We start from the raw sequence: 15,864 nt of genomic DNA on the forward strand, positions 1-15,864 counted from the left end.
CCAGCTTCATTCAGACACCGTAGCAAGATGGAATGCGCTACGGTGTCAAAAGCCGCGCTCAGGTCAAGCATGATCAGGGCCATTGTATGACCAGCATCTGCCCCTGCTCTTAGAGTCTCAGTGGCTCTTAGGAGGGCCGTCTCCGTAGAGTAGCCTGCCCTAAATCCCGATTGCGAGGGGTGGAGTAGGCTACATTTTTCCAAATGCTCCGTGAGCTGAGCATTGACCACCTTCTCGGCGACCTTCGCCACATACGGCAACAAGGAAATCGGTCTGAGGTTTTCTAGTACCTCCATGCTGACGTTAGGTTTTTTCCTTATAGGAAGTACTATTGCCTTCTTCCATTCTCTAGGAACTTGTTGAGTGGAAAAGGAGGTTTGAAGGACATGTCTGATGTGGGGTTCCAAAGCTATCAGACCCTCAGATAAGACCCAGGCAGGGGCCGGGTCATTGGGGGAGCCGGACTTGACGCTCCGACATATGGATGCTAGCTTGTCAGCTGCCGGAACCTCAAAGGTTAGAAGTGAGGAGTCCGGGGCTGCCAATGTGCTGTTTGCTCTAAAATCCGTGCCCTTAGCTGGTATGTGAGAAAAGGAAGCATAGATCTTCTTGACTTTACTAGAAAAAAAGTCCGCGACTTTATTACATCCCTCCTTGGAAGAATTTACGGGGGTATTGGAGCTAGAGACCACTGATATCTCTTTATAAATTTTAAACAGTTCCCGTGAGGAGCTCTCGGCTTCCTCAATACGAGTCTGGAAATATTTGGCTTTAGCTCTACGCACCGCATATTGATAACTCCGGTGTGCTATGCTATAGCTATTTTTCGCTTGCTCACTCGGGGTCCTTCTCCAGGTTCTTTCTAACTTTTTACATTTCGATTTAATTTGCTGGAGTTCAATCGTGAACCATGGGGCAGTGCGTTGTCTACCAGCTCTAACTTTGCTTTTACCCATGGGAGCTAGCTCATCCAAGGTGGCAGTGACAAGTAGGTTAAATTCCTTATTCGCCTGGTCACTATCCAACGCACTTATTAGTTGAGCTTGCTGGATGTTGCCTACAAAGTTTTCTTTGGAGAATTGTCTCCATTTGCGTTTCATAAAATATCCGTCCCCATTGTCTTTAATCCTAACGGTCTGATAAAAACAATGAAAAGGGACCAGAAAGTGGTCAGTCCAAGGGAGCTGACGAGGGGTAAGTGCTTTTATTTTATCCCAGCTCGCAAAAATAGGGTCTAAACAGTGCCCCTTCTGATGTGTGGCTGTTGTACTTAACAAAGTCAGCTGTAGTTCTTGTAATATAAGGCGAACATCTTCTGCCTCCTTCTGTGCAGGGTCCTCTAGGTGTAAATTCAGGTCGCCCAGTATCAGAACCTTGTTGTGTTTGATGGCGGTCTGAGTTGCCCCTTCTAGAAGGCTACTACGAAAGTTTCCCAAGGGCCCAGGGGGCCTATAGATAAGGATGCCCGAGATGGTGTAATGTTGCGTCAGTTTGATGCTAAATTCACCAGCTTCGCAATCATCAATTTTTTCCGGTTTTAGAATACACTCGAACGGGTGTTTGACAATAATGGCAATCCCGCCTCCCCTTCCTATTATCCTATCAAGTCTGTGGAGGGTGTAACCAGGAGGAATAGTGTCTAGTATATCCGGGTCGGAGTGTTCTCCCAACCAAGTCTCAGTAAGGAACAAAATCTGCATGTCCTCCTCTAATATAAGATCCCACAATTGGAGAGTGTGTTTGCTAATGGATCTACAATTTAGAAGACCCCCTTTAGCTAGGATTGTATCGGAATCAGGAGTGACTGGCAATAAGCAGCTACCAGTAAAGGAACAATGTGGACATGGTCCTAGGTCTACGGGCTCCATCGAGTACTGACAATAAGTAGGTAGAGTGGGACATAGGTCTCTCAACCTCTTACTTGTGTATGTATACCTGGCGCACGCCCGTCGGGCAGAGGTCTGGGCCCTAGGTCCCGGCCGGTCGCGGACGGGCGCAGACGGGCTTGACTTGTGCGCGACTTCGGCGCGCATCCGGCGCGCCCGCTGCGCCAGCCCGCTGCGCCGTCTGAACCCTATACACATTATATGGGAGATGGGGAGGGCGGGAGGCCGGCGCGACTAGAGCGCTGCCCCTGCCCACACCCAAGATGGCGCCCGCCGCCGCCTCGAGCCGAGAGTAAAAATCGGCTGGGCGAGGCTGTTTCAAGGAGATAGTGTGATAAGAGGTGTCAGTGTGCCTACAAATTGATTCCCTTTAAAATACTAAAGGTTAAAACCCCAAGGTTTAAAATCACAGTGCAATGAACAAAACACGATGTAAAAGCATAGGCTGTCGCAGTAATTGTCAACAGATTCCCCAGTAGCTCGCAGCCCTAGTCTCCCTCTAGGGAGAGCTCTAATAGGCAGCGAACAGCTCAAAACACCCCAATTAAATATTCTGGGAGGGCGGGAGGCAAAGTGTAATAGGGCCAGCTAAGTGCTGCTCGCCCCTTCCAACTGAAAGAGTTGTCCATGTGCCCTCAGTGGTGGCTGGTGAAGTCTGAAAGTAGGGAGGGGTGGGTATAAATGCTTCTTTTGGGTTGAGTTGACTTGAGCAAGCAAGCCCATCCCCTTGTACGGTGACCTGGGGGATTCTCCTCTTTCCTTTAAAGAAAATAAAAAAATAGTGACAAATGTTGCACTTTACAGGTAAAGGTGATATGAATGCAATATTCCAATAACTTTTGTGGCATGGCAGGCATGATGTGCTCCCCCTTGTGTGTTGGATCTCATCCCTAACAGAAGTCTTGGCAAACATCGTAGGAAAACTGTGTTTTTTTCAAAATCGAGGGGCATATTACCAACAAATAGCGATATTTATCGCTAAGTAGGGTTAGCGGCAATATTTTGATCGCCGCGCATCACTGGTTTTATAGTTGAAATACCTTGCTATTAGCAACGTTTATCTCAAAAGTGATAAAAATCAGGCGAAATGCGTGAATATCGCTGAGAATACAGCGATATTCACGCATTAGTGACGAAATGCTCTTAGCCATGTTATCCACCTCCTATTGGATAACATGGCTAAGAATTGGTGTGTTAGTATTCCAAACAACAGTTCAGGAGACAAATAACAAATCACAATTTCAAGAATAATCAATTGCAATCAAATTTCACTTTACAAAAGAAAAAGAAGACAAAGGAAAAGAATAAAAGAAAGGGAGACACAAATCAAAACTGTCAACAAAAGATTAAAAAAATGATCACAAATTTATTATAAATAGTGCGCTCAAAAAAATAATGGCTGGTTTATACAACAATACATAACATACAAGGGTAAACCAAACTTGTGGCAAACAATAATTATGTTACAAAAAGAGGGGTACAACATATACAGAACTTATGTGTCCACTAAAATTTATGAGCCAGAGATACGTCTACGGCGTTTCAACCGCAGTCAGAGGTTGCGGTCATCATCAGGACAAGAACAATTCATTGAGCGTCAAAGTTATTTAAAATTCAGACCAGAGCTATCACGTTCTTATTTCGTGTGCTTACAATGATTTCCAGATTCGAATTATTAGGAGGCGATTACCATTCCATATATTAGGAATATAACTTGAGTTGTTCCAGTAGAATATAAGTTAAATCGGGAGGAAGTAGAAATTCAATCCTCCATCAAGTGCTTATCAATAGTTAGCCCGTCTCAACAACCAGCCGCAAGTCTATGGGTCAGAAAAGGGGGGTGGTGATGAACAGAGTGTCTGAATTAAGCAGACCACTCTTACCCAGTCCAAAGATCAGGGCTTGATCCATCACCGTTTTTTAGCTCACTGCACCATCCCAGCTCCGAACCTGGCTACATGCAAATTAGTCTGTTCCTGTCCCAGTGCATGATGGGAACAGGGCAAACCAAACTACCAAGCCAATTCTTATACTGGGAAGGAAACAAGCTTCCGGGGACCGGTTTCTGGCATTTCAGCCGTCGTCGGCCCGGCTTGCTTGAATCCTGATGGTGCAATGAGCAAGGGACTCACATCTGAGTATACCCTTCCACGCTCATGGTGGACAAAATGATTCAGAAAAGGGGGGTGGTGATGAACAGAGTGTCTGAATTAAGTAGACCACTCTTACCCAGTCCAAAGATCAGGGCTTGATCCATCACCGTTTTTTAGCTCACTGCACCATCCCAGCTCAGAACCTGGCTACATGCAAATTAGTCTGTTCCTGTCCCAGTGCATGATGGGAACAGGGCAAACCAAACTACCAAGCCAATTCTTATACTGGGAAGGAAACAAGCTTCCGGGGACCGGTTTCTGGCATTTCAGCCGTCGTCGGCCCGGCTTGCTTGAATCCTGATGGTGCAATGAGCAAGGGACTCACATCTGAGTATACCCTTCCACGCTTATGGTGGACAAAATGATTCAGAAAAGGGGGGTGGTGATGAACAGAGTGTCTGAATTAAGCAGACCACTCTTACCCAGTCCAAAGATCAGGGCTTGATCCATCACCGTTTTTTAGCTCACTGCACCATCCCAGCTCAGAACCTGGCTACATGCAAATTAGTCTGTTCCTGTCCCAGTGCATGATGGGAACAGGGCAAACCAAACTACCAAGCCAATTCTTATACTGGGAAGGAAACAAGCTTCCGGGGACCAGTTTCTGGCATTTCAGCCGTCGTCGGCCATGCTTGCTTGAATCCTGATGGTGCAATGAGCAAGGGACTCACATCTGAGTATACCCTTCCACGCTTATGGTGGACAAAATGATTCAGAAAAGGGGGGTGGGGATGAACAGAGTGTCTGAATTAAGCAGACCACTCTTACCCAGTCCAAAGATCAGGGCTTGATCCATCACCGTTTTTTAGCTCACTGCACCATCCCAGCTCAGAACCTGGCTACATGCAAATTAGTCTGTTCCTGTCCCAGTACATGATGGGAACAGGGCAAACCAAACTACCAAGCCAATTCTTATACTGGGAAGGAAACAAGCTTCAGGGGACCGGTTTCTGGCATTTCAGCCGTCGTCGGCCCGGCTTGCTTGAATCCTGATGGTGCAATGAGCAAGGGACTCACATCTGAGTATACCCTTCCACGCTTATGGTGGACAAAATGATTCAGAAAAGGGGGGTGGTGATGAACAGAGTGTCTGAATTAAGCAGACCACTCTTACCCAGTCCAAAGATCAGGGCTTGATCCATCACCGTTTTTTAGCTCACTGCACCATCCCAGCTCAGAACCTGGCTACATGCAAATTAGTCTGTTCCTGTCCCAGTGCATGATGGGAACAGGGCAAACCAAACTACCAAGCCAATTCTTATACTGGGAAGGAAACAAGCTTCCGGGGACCGGTTTCTGGCATTTCAGCCGTCGTCGGCCCGGCTTGCTTGAATCCTGATGGTGCAATGAGCAAGGGACTCACATCTGAGTATACCCTTCCACGCTTATGGTGGACAAAATGATTCAGAAAAGGGGGGTGGTGATGAACAGAGTGTCTGAATTAAGCTGACCACTCTTACCCAGTCCAAAGATCAGGGCTTGATCCATCACCGTTTTTTAGCTCACTGCACCATCCCAGCTCAGAACCTGGCTACATGCAAATTGGTCTGTTCCTGTCCCAGTGCATGATGGGAACAGGGCAAACCAAACTACCAAGCCAATTCTTATACTGGGAAGGAAACAAGCTTCCGGGGACCGGTTTCTGGCATTTCAGCCGTCGTCGGCCCGGCTTGCTTGAATCCTGATGGTGCAATGAGCAAGGGACTCACATCTGAGTATACCCTTCCACGCTTATGGTGGACAAAATGATTCAGAAAAGGGGGGTGGTGATGAACAGAGTGTCTGAATTAAGCAGACCACTCTTACCCAGTCCAAAGATCAGGGCTTGATCCATCACCGTTTTTTAGCTCACTGCACCATCCCAGCTCAGAACCTGGCTACATGCAAATTAGTCTGTTCCTGTCCCAGTGCATGATGGGAACAGGGCAAACCAAACTACCAAGCCAATTCTTATACTGGAAAGGAAACAAGCTTCCGGGGACCGGTTTCTGGCATTTCAGTCGTCGTCGGCCCGGCTTGCTTGAATCCTGATGGTGCAATGAGCAAGGGACTCACATCTGAGTATACCCTTCCACGCTTATGGTGGACAAAATGATTCAGAAAAGGGGGGTGGTGATGAACAGAGTGTCTGAATTAAGCAGACCACTCTTACCCAGTCCAAAGATCAGGGCTTGATCCATCACCGTTTTTTAGCTCACTGCACCATCCCAGCTCAGAACCTGGCTACATGCAAATTAGTCTGTTCCTGTTCCAGTGCATGATGGGAACAGGGCAAACCAAACTACCAAGCCAATTCTTATACTGGGAAGGAAACAAGCTTCCGGGGACCGGTTTCTGGCATTTCAGCCGTCGTCGGCCCGGCTTGCTTGAATCCTGATGGTGCAATGAGCAAGGGACTCACATCTGAGTATACCCTTCCACGCTTATGGTGGACAAAATGATTCAGAAAAGGGGGGTGGTGATGAACAGAGTGTCTGAATTAAGCAGACCACTCTTACCCAGTCCAAAGATCAGGGCTTGATCCATCACCGTTTTTTAGCTCACTGCACCATCCCAGCTCAGAACCTGGCTACATGCAAATTAGTCTGTTCCTGTCCCAGTGCATGATGGGAACAGGGCAAACCAAACTACCAAGCCAATTCTTATACTGGGGGGAAGGAAACAAGCTTCCGGGGACCGGTTTCTGGCATTTCAGCCGTCGTCGGCCCGGCTTGCTTGAATCCTGATGGTGCAATGAGCAAGGGACTCACATCTGAGTATACCCTTCCACGCTTATGGTGGACAAAATGATTCAGAAAAGGGGGGTGGTGATGAACAGAGTGTCTGAATTAAGCAGACCACTCTTACCCAGTCCAAAGATCAGGGCTTGATCCATCACCGTTTTTTAGCTCACTGCACCATCCCAGCTCAGAACCTGGCTACATGCAAATTAGTCTGTTCCTGTCCCAGTGCATGATGGGAACAGGGCAAACCAAACTACCAAGCCAATTCTTATACTGGGAAGGAAACAAGCTTCCGGGGACCGATTTCTGGCATTTCAGCCGTCGTCGGCCCAGCTTGCTTGAATCCTGATGGTGCAATGAGCAAGGGACTCACATCTGAGTATACCCTTCCACGCTTATGGTGGACAAAATGATTCAGAAAAGGGGGGTGGTGATGAACAGAGTGTCTGAATTAAGCAGACCACTCTTACCCAGTCCAAAAATCAGGGCTTGATCCATCACCGTTTTTTAGCTCACTGCACCATCCCAGCTCAGAACCTGGCTACATGCAAATTAGTCTGTTCCTGTCCCAGTGCATGATGGGAACAGGGCAAACCAAACTACCAAGCCAATTCTTATACTGGGAAGGAAACAAGCTTCCGGGGACCGGTTTCTGGCATTTCAGCCGTCGTCGGCCAGGCTTGCTTGAATCCTGATGGTGCAATGAGCAAGGGACTCACATCTGAGTATACCCTTCCACGCTTATGGTGGACAAAATGATTCAGAAAAGGGGGGTGGTGATGAACAGAGTGTCTGAATTAAGCAGACCACTCTTACCCAGTCCAAAGATCAGGGCTTGATCCATCACCGTTTTTTAGCTCACTGCACCATCCCAGCTCAGAACCTGGCTACATGCAAATTAGTCTGTTCCTGTCCCAGTGCATGATGGGAACAGGGCAAACCAAACTACCAAGCCAATTCTTATACTGGGAAGGAAACAAGCTTCCGGGGACCGATTTCTGGCATTTCAGCCGTCGTCGGCCCAGCTTGCTTGAATCCTGATGGTGCAATGAGCAAGGGACTCACATCTGAGTATACCCTTCCACGCTTATGGTGGACAAAATGATTCAGAAAAGGGGGGTGGTGATGAACAGAGTGTCTGAATTAAGCAGACCACTCTTACCCAGTCCAAAAATCAGGGCTTGATCCATCACCGTTTTTTAGCTCACTGCACCATCCCAGCTCAGAACCTCAAATTAGTCTGTTCCTGTCCCAGTGCATGATGGGAACAGGGCAAACCAAACTACCAAGCCAATTCTTATACTGGGAAGGAAACAAGCTTCCGGTGACCGGTTTCTGGCATTTCAGCCGTCGTCGGCCCGGCTTGCTTGAATCCTGATGGTGCAATGACGGTTACTTCAACGTTTATCTCAAAAGTGATAAAAATCAGGCGAAATGCGTGAATATCGCTGAGAATACAGCGATATTCACGCATTAGCGACGAAATGCTCTTAGCCATGTTATCCACCTCCTATTGGATAACATGGCTAAGAACTGGTGTGAGCACGCATTGGTTTTTGGCGATAGCGGGAATATTTCCATCGCTACGCCTGCCTTGCTAATAGGCGATAGTGACGTTAGCGATTGCTCTCAGTCGCTAACAGGTTGGGTACGCCCACTTTGCATGTCATTAGCGATAAATATCGCTGACATGCAAAGCGGACCCCAAACCACTCGCTATCGCCTAAAAGCTGTCGCTAACATCAGTTAGCGACAGCTTGCTAATAGAGCGATGGAATTATCGCCGCAAAGCGGCCGAAAACGGACGCTAAACCGGCGATAATTGCCTATCGCCACCCTTGGTAATATGCCCCAAAGTCCATTAAAGGTTGCTTATAAAGCTATACACAGTCCAGGCAGATACAAAAATCCAGCTATGGACCATTGCATGGCGTAACATTTAAAAAAATGTTTCCAGCATCTTTCTTCACTTAAATTTTCCATCCAGACTTTTCCAAGCATAATTTCAGTCTAATGTCATGAGGACAGAGACTGTACTTGGATAGGACAGCAAATTAAACTTTATACAAATTTTACACTGCTGGCTGTAGACAGAAGGTCTTGATACAGGCCTATAATAGAATGTTACATCCTAATTACACAAAGCTCCGTGAATCAGGCTAACCACACTTACATGTTCAGGGCTGAAAGAGCAGTTGTGATAACGTTTTTTTATTTTTTATCGACGTAGATGAAATGCCTTAATGAAGAGGCTGAGACCAATCTCACAATGATTAGCTCAAATGGCTCTATTAGTCCACATCGCTCCCGCTTCTTTGAAAGAGGGTTATACCGATATGTACACTTCACAGAGAACAGAATTATGCATTTATCTCTTCAATTTCTAGGAAAGCACCCTAAATCCTTTCAAACATTGCAAGTTTATCATTGGTTTTATGTTGTCATCCTTTCATTGTGTGCAACCCATTGTAATTCCACCAGCCATGCATTACAGGTGGGTGTGGATTCTTCACACCAATTTTGGAGTATATGTATCCTGACAAGGCCTGGGTGGAGTTCGTGGAGGTCTGCTATGCAGAGCAGACCAAAAACTCAGTGAGATTATGTGGAATTTCGCAAACAGTTGGAGCTACACAACATGCCAGTTTGCGCTACCTTTTTGATGCCCAGTAGCACAACGCACGTCTTGTGCTGAACCTGCACACAAATGGCACCACGCGGTTCACATGGGCTGCACATTTTGTTTTCAGTTCTGTGCATAATGCTATTTAATCCACCCTTAATCTTGTCAATCCTCCCCCTACTCGACTCATCCACCCCTCATTTTCCTTATTGTATCAGTGTGTGATTTTGAGTATTTGAATTTTTTGTCATTTGTTTGTCTTTCATGACTTTTTATACTTTTTGGGGGTTTTCCCTTTAAGTCTTTAGTTTTCCTTTCTGCCTTCTCCTACTTCTTCTCTTTTTTTTGTTGTTGGCCGCACAGCACCATGGCAGAGCAGGGAGAGAGAGGGAGCGGCGGTGCCAGTAGGGCTGCTAGCCGTACAACTTGCGGCCGACGGCGCCCCCAAGTGGTGGAGCCCTCACCATTTTCTTGGAGGTGGCCGCATTTGTTTTTTAAATGTTGCACAACCATCCCTTCGAGGATGGCAGGAGGGGGCACCCCTGGCAGTGGGTACGGCCTGCAGGAGCCTTGTCTGTTGTGGGTGAGGGTGTGTCAGTGTGTGTGCTGTAGATATGGGCTCCTACGAACCCAACAGCAGTTGACACACAGCTGGGCCGATACCCTGGACAGGGAGCAGGACCAGCTTGATTTGCTGGACTTCAAGGTTTGGGGCTGTTGGGTTTTACATGTTGTTGTTTTCCCGTGATGGGATGAGTTCTGTGACGGGTTGAAGTTCCAGAAGTAGAAGATCTGGAAGGGGAGTCAGTTATCGTAGTGCTGCTGTGCCGTATGGTCCAGTGGTCCTTGCTCTGTTTGTTTTGGTGGCAATAAAGAATACTTCATACTAACCAGAAGATCGCCTTTGTCTTCCTTTCACTGGCGACGATCTTCAAGGCCACCAAGACATCCTTGCGTACTGTAAGGTTTGATGAGGGGCGCTAGGCCCTCATTATGATAAACTGAATAACCACGCAGACACAGTGGTTTGGGGATAAGTAATGGGCCGTGAGCACGTGCGCTCAGCCCCTTTTATTAGCCAGGGTCATCTGACCTGTGACATCTGGTGGTGGGTGGGTGTTAAGTGTAAGATTACAACATGACTGAGACACTAGACCGTGTCTTCCGTCAGTACATCCCTCCCAACCTTAGTTAAGAAACTTGCCCTAACTAAAGTCCAACCTGTGGGAAAGAAATACAGTTCACACCAAACTCATAACTTAAATCACGACGACTCCCACGTGGTCTTCTCCACTGCTGGTCACGTTGATTGCTGGCAATGTTGTCTCTCCTTGCCTTGGCAGATTTGCAGCTTGTAAGTGGGCTTTACAGTCTCTCTCGCTCTGTTCCTCATCCTGTGAACGTGCAGAAGTATAAATATATATTGCGTCCCAAGTGTGTTACTTTTCGCGGGACCGTCCTGGTCAAAGTGCTCGGCTTAAACTGGTGTCTGTACTTGACAGGATCTTCAGTTGTAGGTTATCCCTCTCACGGATACCCCTCTCACGTGGGTGTCCCCTCTCACTGGACGACCCGGAGGCCCTTCTGCCAGTCTTCCACTGGACCGGTGGACATGCCGCCTTGCCTCTTCAACATGTTGAAGGACGTCGCTACGGGTCCTCTTCTCCGTGTCCGAGTTCCACCTGAAAGGGTGTTGTTGGCACTGGTTCCGTCGTGTGCGACCTTTGGTCTTCCAGGATCTTCAGTGCGAGCTGCAGCAGTCCGTCTCTCGTTGTGGGACCCGCTGCCAGGCCTCTGCCCCTGGATTTCCACGGCCCTTGGGTCCGTTCCATCCCAGAGGTGGATGTTGCCAACAGACCGGCCTGCTCGCTTCCGTCATTCCTGGATGACTGTCTGGTTCGCACGTGGATGCTTGCTTCCAGTGATGTTACGTGTGTCCCGGTCGTGCGTGTGGACTGTTGTGCACCTCTCACGTTCTCCTCGGTGTTTCCCCTTTTGAGTGTCGTAGTGTCTTGGTCCACACTCCTCTTGGTTTTCCTCCACTCTCTTGTCTTCCCGTTGCTATTTCTTGGGAGTCCACTGGGCCTACTACTTATTATTTGCCACATGATTGTGGTTTTACCAGGTCGATGGATACAACTCGGTTCTCCTTTTTACCAGCTAGGGGCGGTAATACAACTGATCTTGATCTGCTGACAGCTAAGACCGGTACTGCTTTTCTGTAAGAAGTCCCAAATTCCTTCTTCACCGCGATCTTCTCTCTGATTAGATCCCCAATCTTTGGAATCCAGACAGGTCTTGCTGGGACAGGTGGTTTCTCTTCAGTGGCTGTTGGCTTTAACTTTATATTACTCAGACTTCTTCTTGTTTCATTTAAGTGCTGTAAAACAGCCAAACGTTCTTTGATATCAAAGGGTTTTTCTGCTACCACTGAAGTATGACAATCTAGATCCTGGATGTGCATTCTAGTGCTGAACAATAGTTCGTATGGAGTGAGACCTTTTAGAGAATTTCTTGGCAGATTGTTAAGACTACGTTGGATACTTGTTAAATGTTTGACCCACCCATCACCCGAACCTAATACCCTCGCCGTTATAGATTGCTTTATGTCCCGGTTTTTTCTTTCCACTACCGCTTTTCCCTCAGGATGGAAGGAAGAAGAGTACCGCATTGCAATGCCCATGCTGGTCATGGCCTCCTTGTAAGCTCGAGAGCTAAACGCAGGACCCTGGTCAGAATGTAGCATGCCAATTGCGTATGTGCCGATAAAGACTCGCAAATCTTTTATAACAGTTCTGGCGTCATCCAAACGCTGGTGTCTGCATTTTAAGTGAATCTAGTCTTAATATTTATGGGATCGCATTTCTCCTGCTGGATTTTTGCGTATAGATTGCCTTATGCTTTCTATTAGAGGTGTCCTGGCAGTAGTCTGGTCCGGTTCACGACTGCGATCTCGGTTGCAGTCTGGACAATCCTTTGCAAATTTGTAATTTTGCAGGCTCATCCCCGGCCACCAGTATTCTGATTGTAATTCCTTTAGAGATTTCACGATCTCTTCGTGCCTTAGACCCAATCCCATGTGTGCGTCTTCAATCAAGAAGACTCTCCGGTTCATGTTTGGAATTACTCTGTCCCCCACTCCAGGGATTTGAGCAAAAGGAACGGAGTTTGCATCAATTATGTATGTATTATTGAGTGGATAGCCGAGAGGTAATACTGCATAGTCGCCTTTTAATGAGGCTTTTACCGCCAGCATGGTTTCTCCGTCTATGTGTTTTTTAGAACTCTTTTTTGTGGCTACCGAAGCCGGTTGAACCGCTTCCGCTGTGGCTCTGTTAGCCAATGAATTCCCTGCAATGAGAACGCCATCACGTTGATGACTCAGTGTATGTATCACGTGAGTCTTTCGTAGTTCTTTCTGCAAAAGAACTACTTGTTCCCAGAGCCTTTTATGCTTTATTGTGGCACCTGTGTCATCTTTGTAACTGTTTTTGATCCATGTCTGCATGTCATTATTGTAAGATTTGACGCAGTAATGCGAATCGCACACTATCAGTGTGGGGAATTTGCGATCGGCATTTTTAAGCGCCATCTTTAAAGATCTTATTTCAGCTCGCTGAGCTGTACAGTTTCTGAGTGATTCAGTTTTTGTGATTATCGGTCTGAATTTACCTAAGCGCCAGCGACCTTTAACAATCGCGCATGCTACGTTGTAGGATTTTTCCTCTACATCGTAGTGTTGTGCCAATCTGTCCCTGTAGATTACACATGTGTACTGTTCGAGAGGCAGAATTTCGATTGGCAGAGGATATTCTTCTTCATATTCTAGATCTCCTAGTTTTTTCATTTTCGGGTCAAAATAGTGCTTCACGTCTTCTGCAGCAAGAAAATGTTCACATTATCCATTTTGGATCTAATGCCACTGCATTTAGATTGCGTGGACTTGTTAATGCCTCAAGGCCTGATTCTGCTGTTAAAACAGATATCCTCCTGCCTTGGGCTTGGGTTCTTTCTTTTGCTACAGCAGTTTGAACTGTTATTAGATGTTTTTCAGTAGAACTGAATTTCATTTCAAGCTATTGGTACCGATTTGTAAGCTATTGATACCGTTTCTCCCTCATTAGAGGTTTGGTGCGTGAATCCGCATCTTCCTGGGATGACTCGGCTTACAAGGTTCCATACGTTTTCGCGTGTTTGCAATTTTGTTTTGGTTTAAATGTCTGTTTGTAATGATCTTAAAATTTCTGTGTGTTTCTGAGTCCAATTGATTGGTTTGAAATCAGGTTTTATTAATTCATAGAGAGGTTTAACCCTCTCTGCATAATTTCGAATGTATCTTCTTCCGAAATTCAGGAATCCTAGTATTGATTGTAAATTCTTCAGCGTTTTTGGAGCTTGGAGTACAGCACACTTCTCTAAGAAGTTGTCTGCTAGGCTTTTGCCTTCACTTGATAATTCATATCCTAAAAACAGGACAGTTAGGTTGAGCAATTCGTGACTTTTTAAAGTTGAATTTATACCCTTAAGCTGCGGACCCAAGTATTATGGTGTTCACTCTTTTCAAGTGAGTCTCCAGGTCATCATCTGTAAGATAGATGTCATCGACATATGATAATGCCTCATCATCATATATTTGTAGTAACTCTGTTACCCTTGCTGAGAATAATCCTGGGCTATTCTTGAATCCCTGTGAGAGTCGACAGTATCGTTTTTGCGACCCGATTATTGAGAAAGCGGTCAAATACCTGCTTTCAGGTGCAATGTTTTGACAAAAGAATCCATTAGAGATATCTAATGTCGTTTTATACTTTTTACGCACGATGTTATTCATTAGTGCTGCACTGTGTGAGTTTTGTACTGCAAATGTTTTGCAGCAGGAGCTTAGGTGTCTGTAGTCCAAAACTAGGCGATATGAATCGTCTGGCTTGGAGACAGGAAACAAAGGATTGTTCATTTGTGAGGTGCATGTTTCAATCACCCCCTGATATTCAAGTTGATCTAAGATCTCCCTGACTTGTTTTTTAGCTTCTTACTTAACTGGATTTTTTAACTGGATTTTGTGCTGAGGAGAATCCTTATCCCATCCTACATGATTTTTATATAATGCTGGAGCTTGGGCTGCTGCCCATTTTCTTGCAAATGTATATTTTTTATGAATTGGAATGTGATTTGAGAAGGCAGGCATAATCATTTCTTCACCATGTGGGCACTCCCTGACAAACTCTGGTGGCCAGTCTTTCTCAGCTATTAGGATGTCATAGCCTTTCGAAAGGCTATCCCAAAAGAGACCCCTTATTTTCCTAGTTTTGTCCCCCTCTATACGGAATGTTATTTCGTATAATTTATGGGGTTTGCTAACTCTGGTGTCTGCAGTTTCCACCTGAATGTATTCATTCGTGTCCACTGTCTCTAGAAGATTCATCAAGATCTTGCGAGCTATGGTTAATTCTGCTGCACTGTCTAGCATTGTCTGGGCCCACTCCCCATTTTTCAGTTGTGTCGTCAGTATCCTCGGCATGTTTTATTCTAATACTGGCTACCTTCTTTTTTGGAAATTGTAATTTTTTACTTTGATGAGCAGGTTCCTTGTCTTTGGATTTGACGTGCTCTTCCGTGTGTTCTGACCGTCCTCTTCTTTCCGATTTCTGTGAGGAAGTCTGAAAAGAACGAGAGGGACGTGTATCAATATCTTGATATCTATCAGGTTTTCTTCGTTTATCCCTATCTCTGAGGTTGTATCTTTTCTGAGAGGGCTCCCTCTGGGGAGACTTGCCACCTCGTTCTGGAGATTTATCTCTCTGTTGAGGAGACCTTCCTCTGGACTGGAATCGTTTTTCTTTGGGAGTGGATTGTTTATTTCCATCCCAACTCTTTTTCAAAGTGTTTAGATTATTTTTAATAAATGTTTTTTCAGGATTTTCAAGTGGTTGGGGTTTTACTGGTTTCCCACCCAAACTATCTCTACCTAATTCTTCATAGGATTTTTCTATGATTCTGGCAAGTTCAAAAGGTTGTTCTGCTATATCTGTTTCTTTCAATTTCTGGCGGATCACCACAGATGCTGCTTCTCCTTTTATGTTGGCTAATAATATAGCCGAGACCTGCTTGAAGTCTTTGAGTAATTTGATACCAAGAGTTAAAGCAGGTTCTTGACCGTATTCATTTTGAATCTGTCTTAATACGTCTGGTATAACCGCCATGGACGGAACACCATGTGTTTTTGTGTAAATCGAAGCAAAAACTGTGCCCCAAGTGTCACAGTCCTCCACATGTGGTGCGATCCCCATTGGAAGACAGATAGTCAGAATTCTGTGTTTCTCATGAGGTGTAGTATCAGGAAATACCGCCTCTATTTGAGTGATTTTCTGGGCTAACCAGAATGGAATTTGTTCCCGTTTTGCGGGTATTTTGCCAATGACTGATTGTATATTCTGGGGTGTGATTTTATTTGTGTTCCCCTGGTGAGGGGTGGTCTGTGG

The sequence above is a fragment of the Lissotriton helveticus genome, chromosome 7 (assembly GCF_964261635.1).
Source record: "Lissotriton helveticus chromosome 7, aLisHel1.1, whole genome shotgun sequence".
Classification (NCBI taxonomy): Eukaryota; Metazoa; Chordata; class Amphibia; order Caudata; family Salamandridae; genus Lissotriton; species Lissotriton helveticus.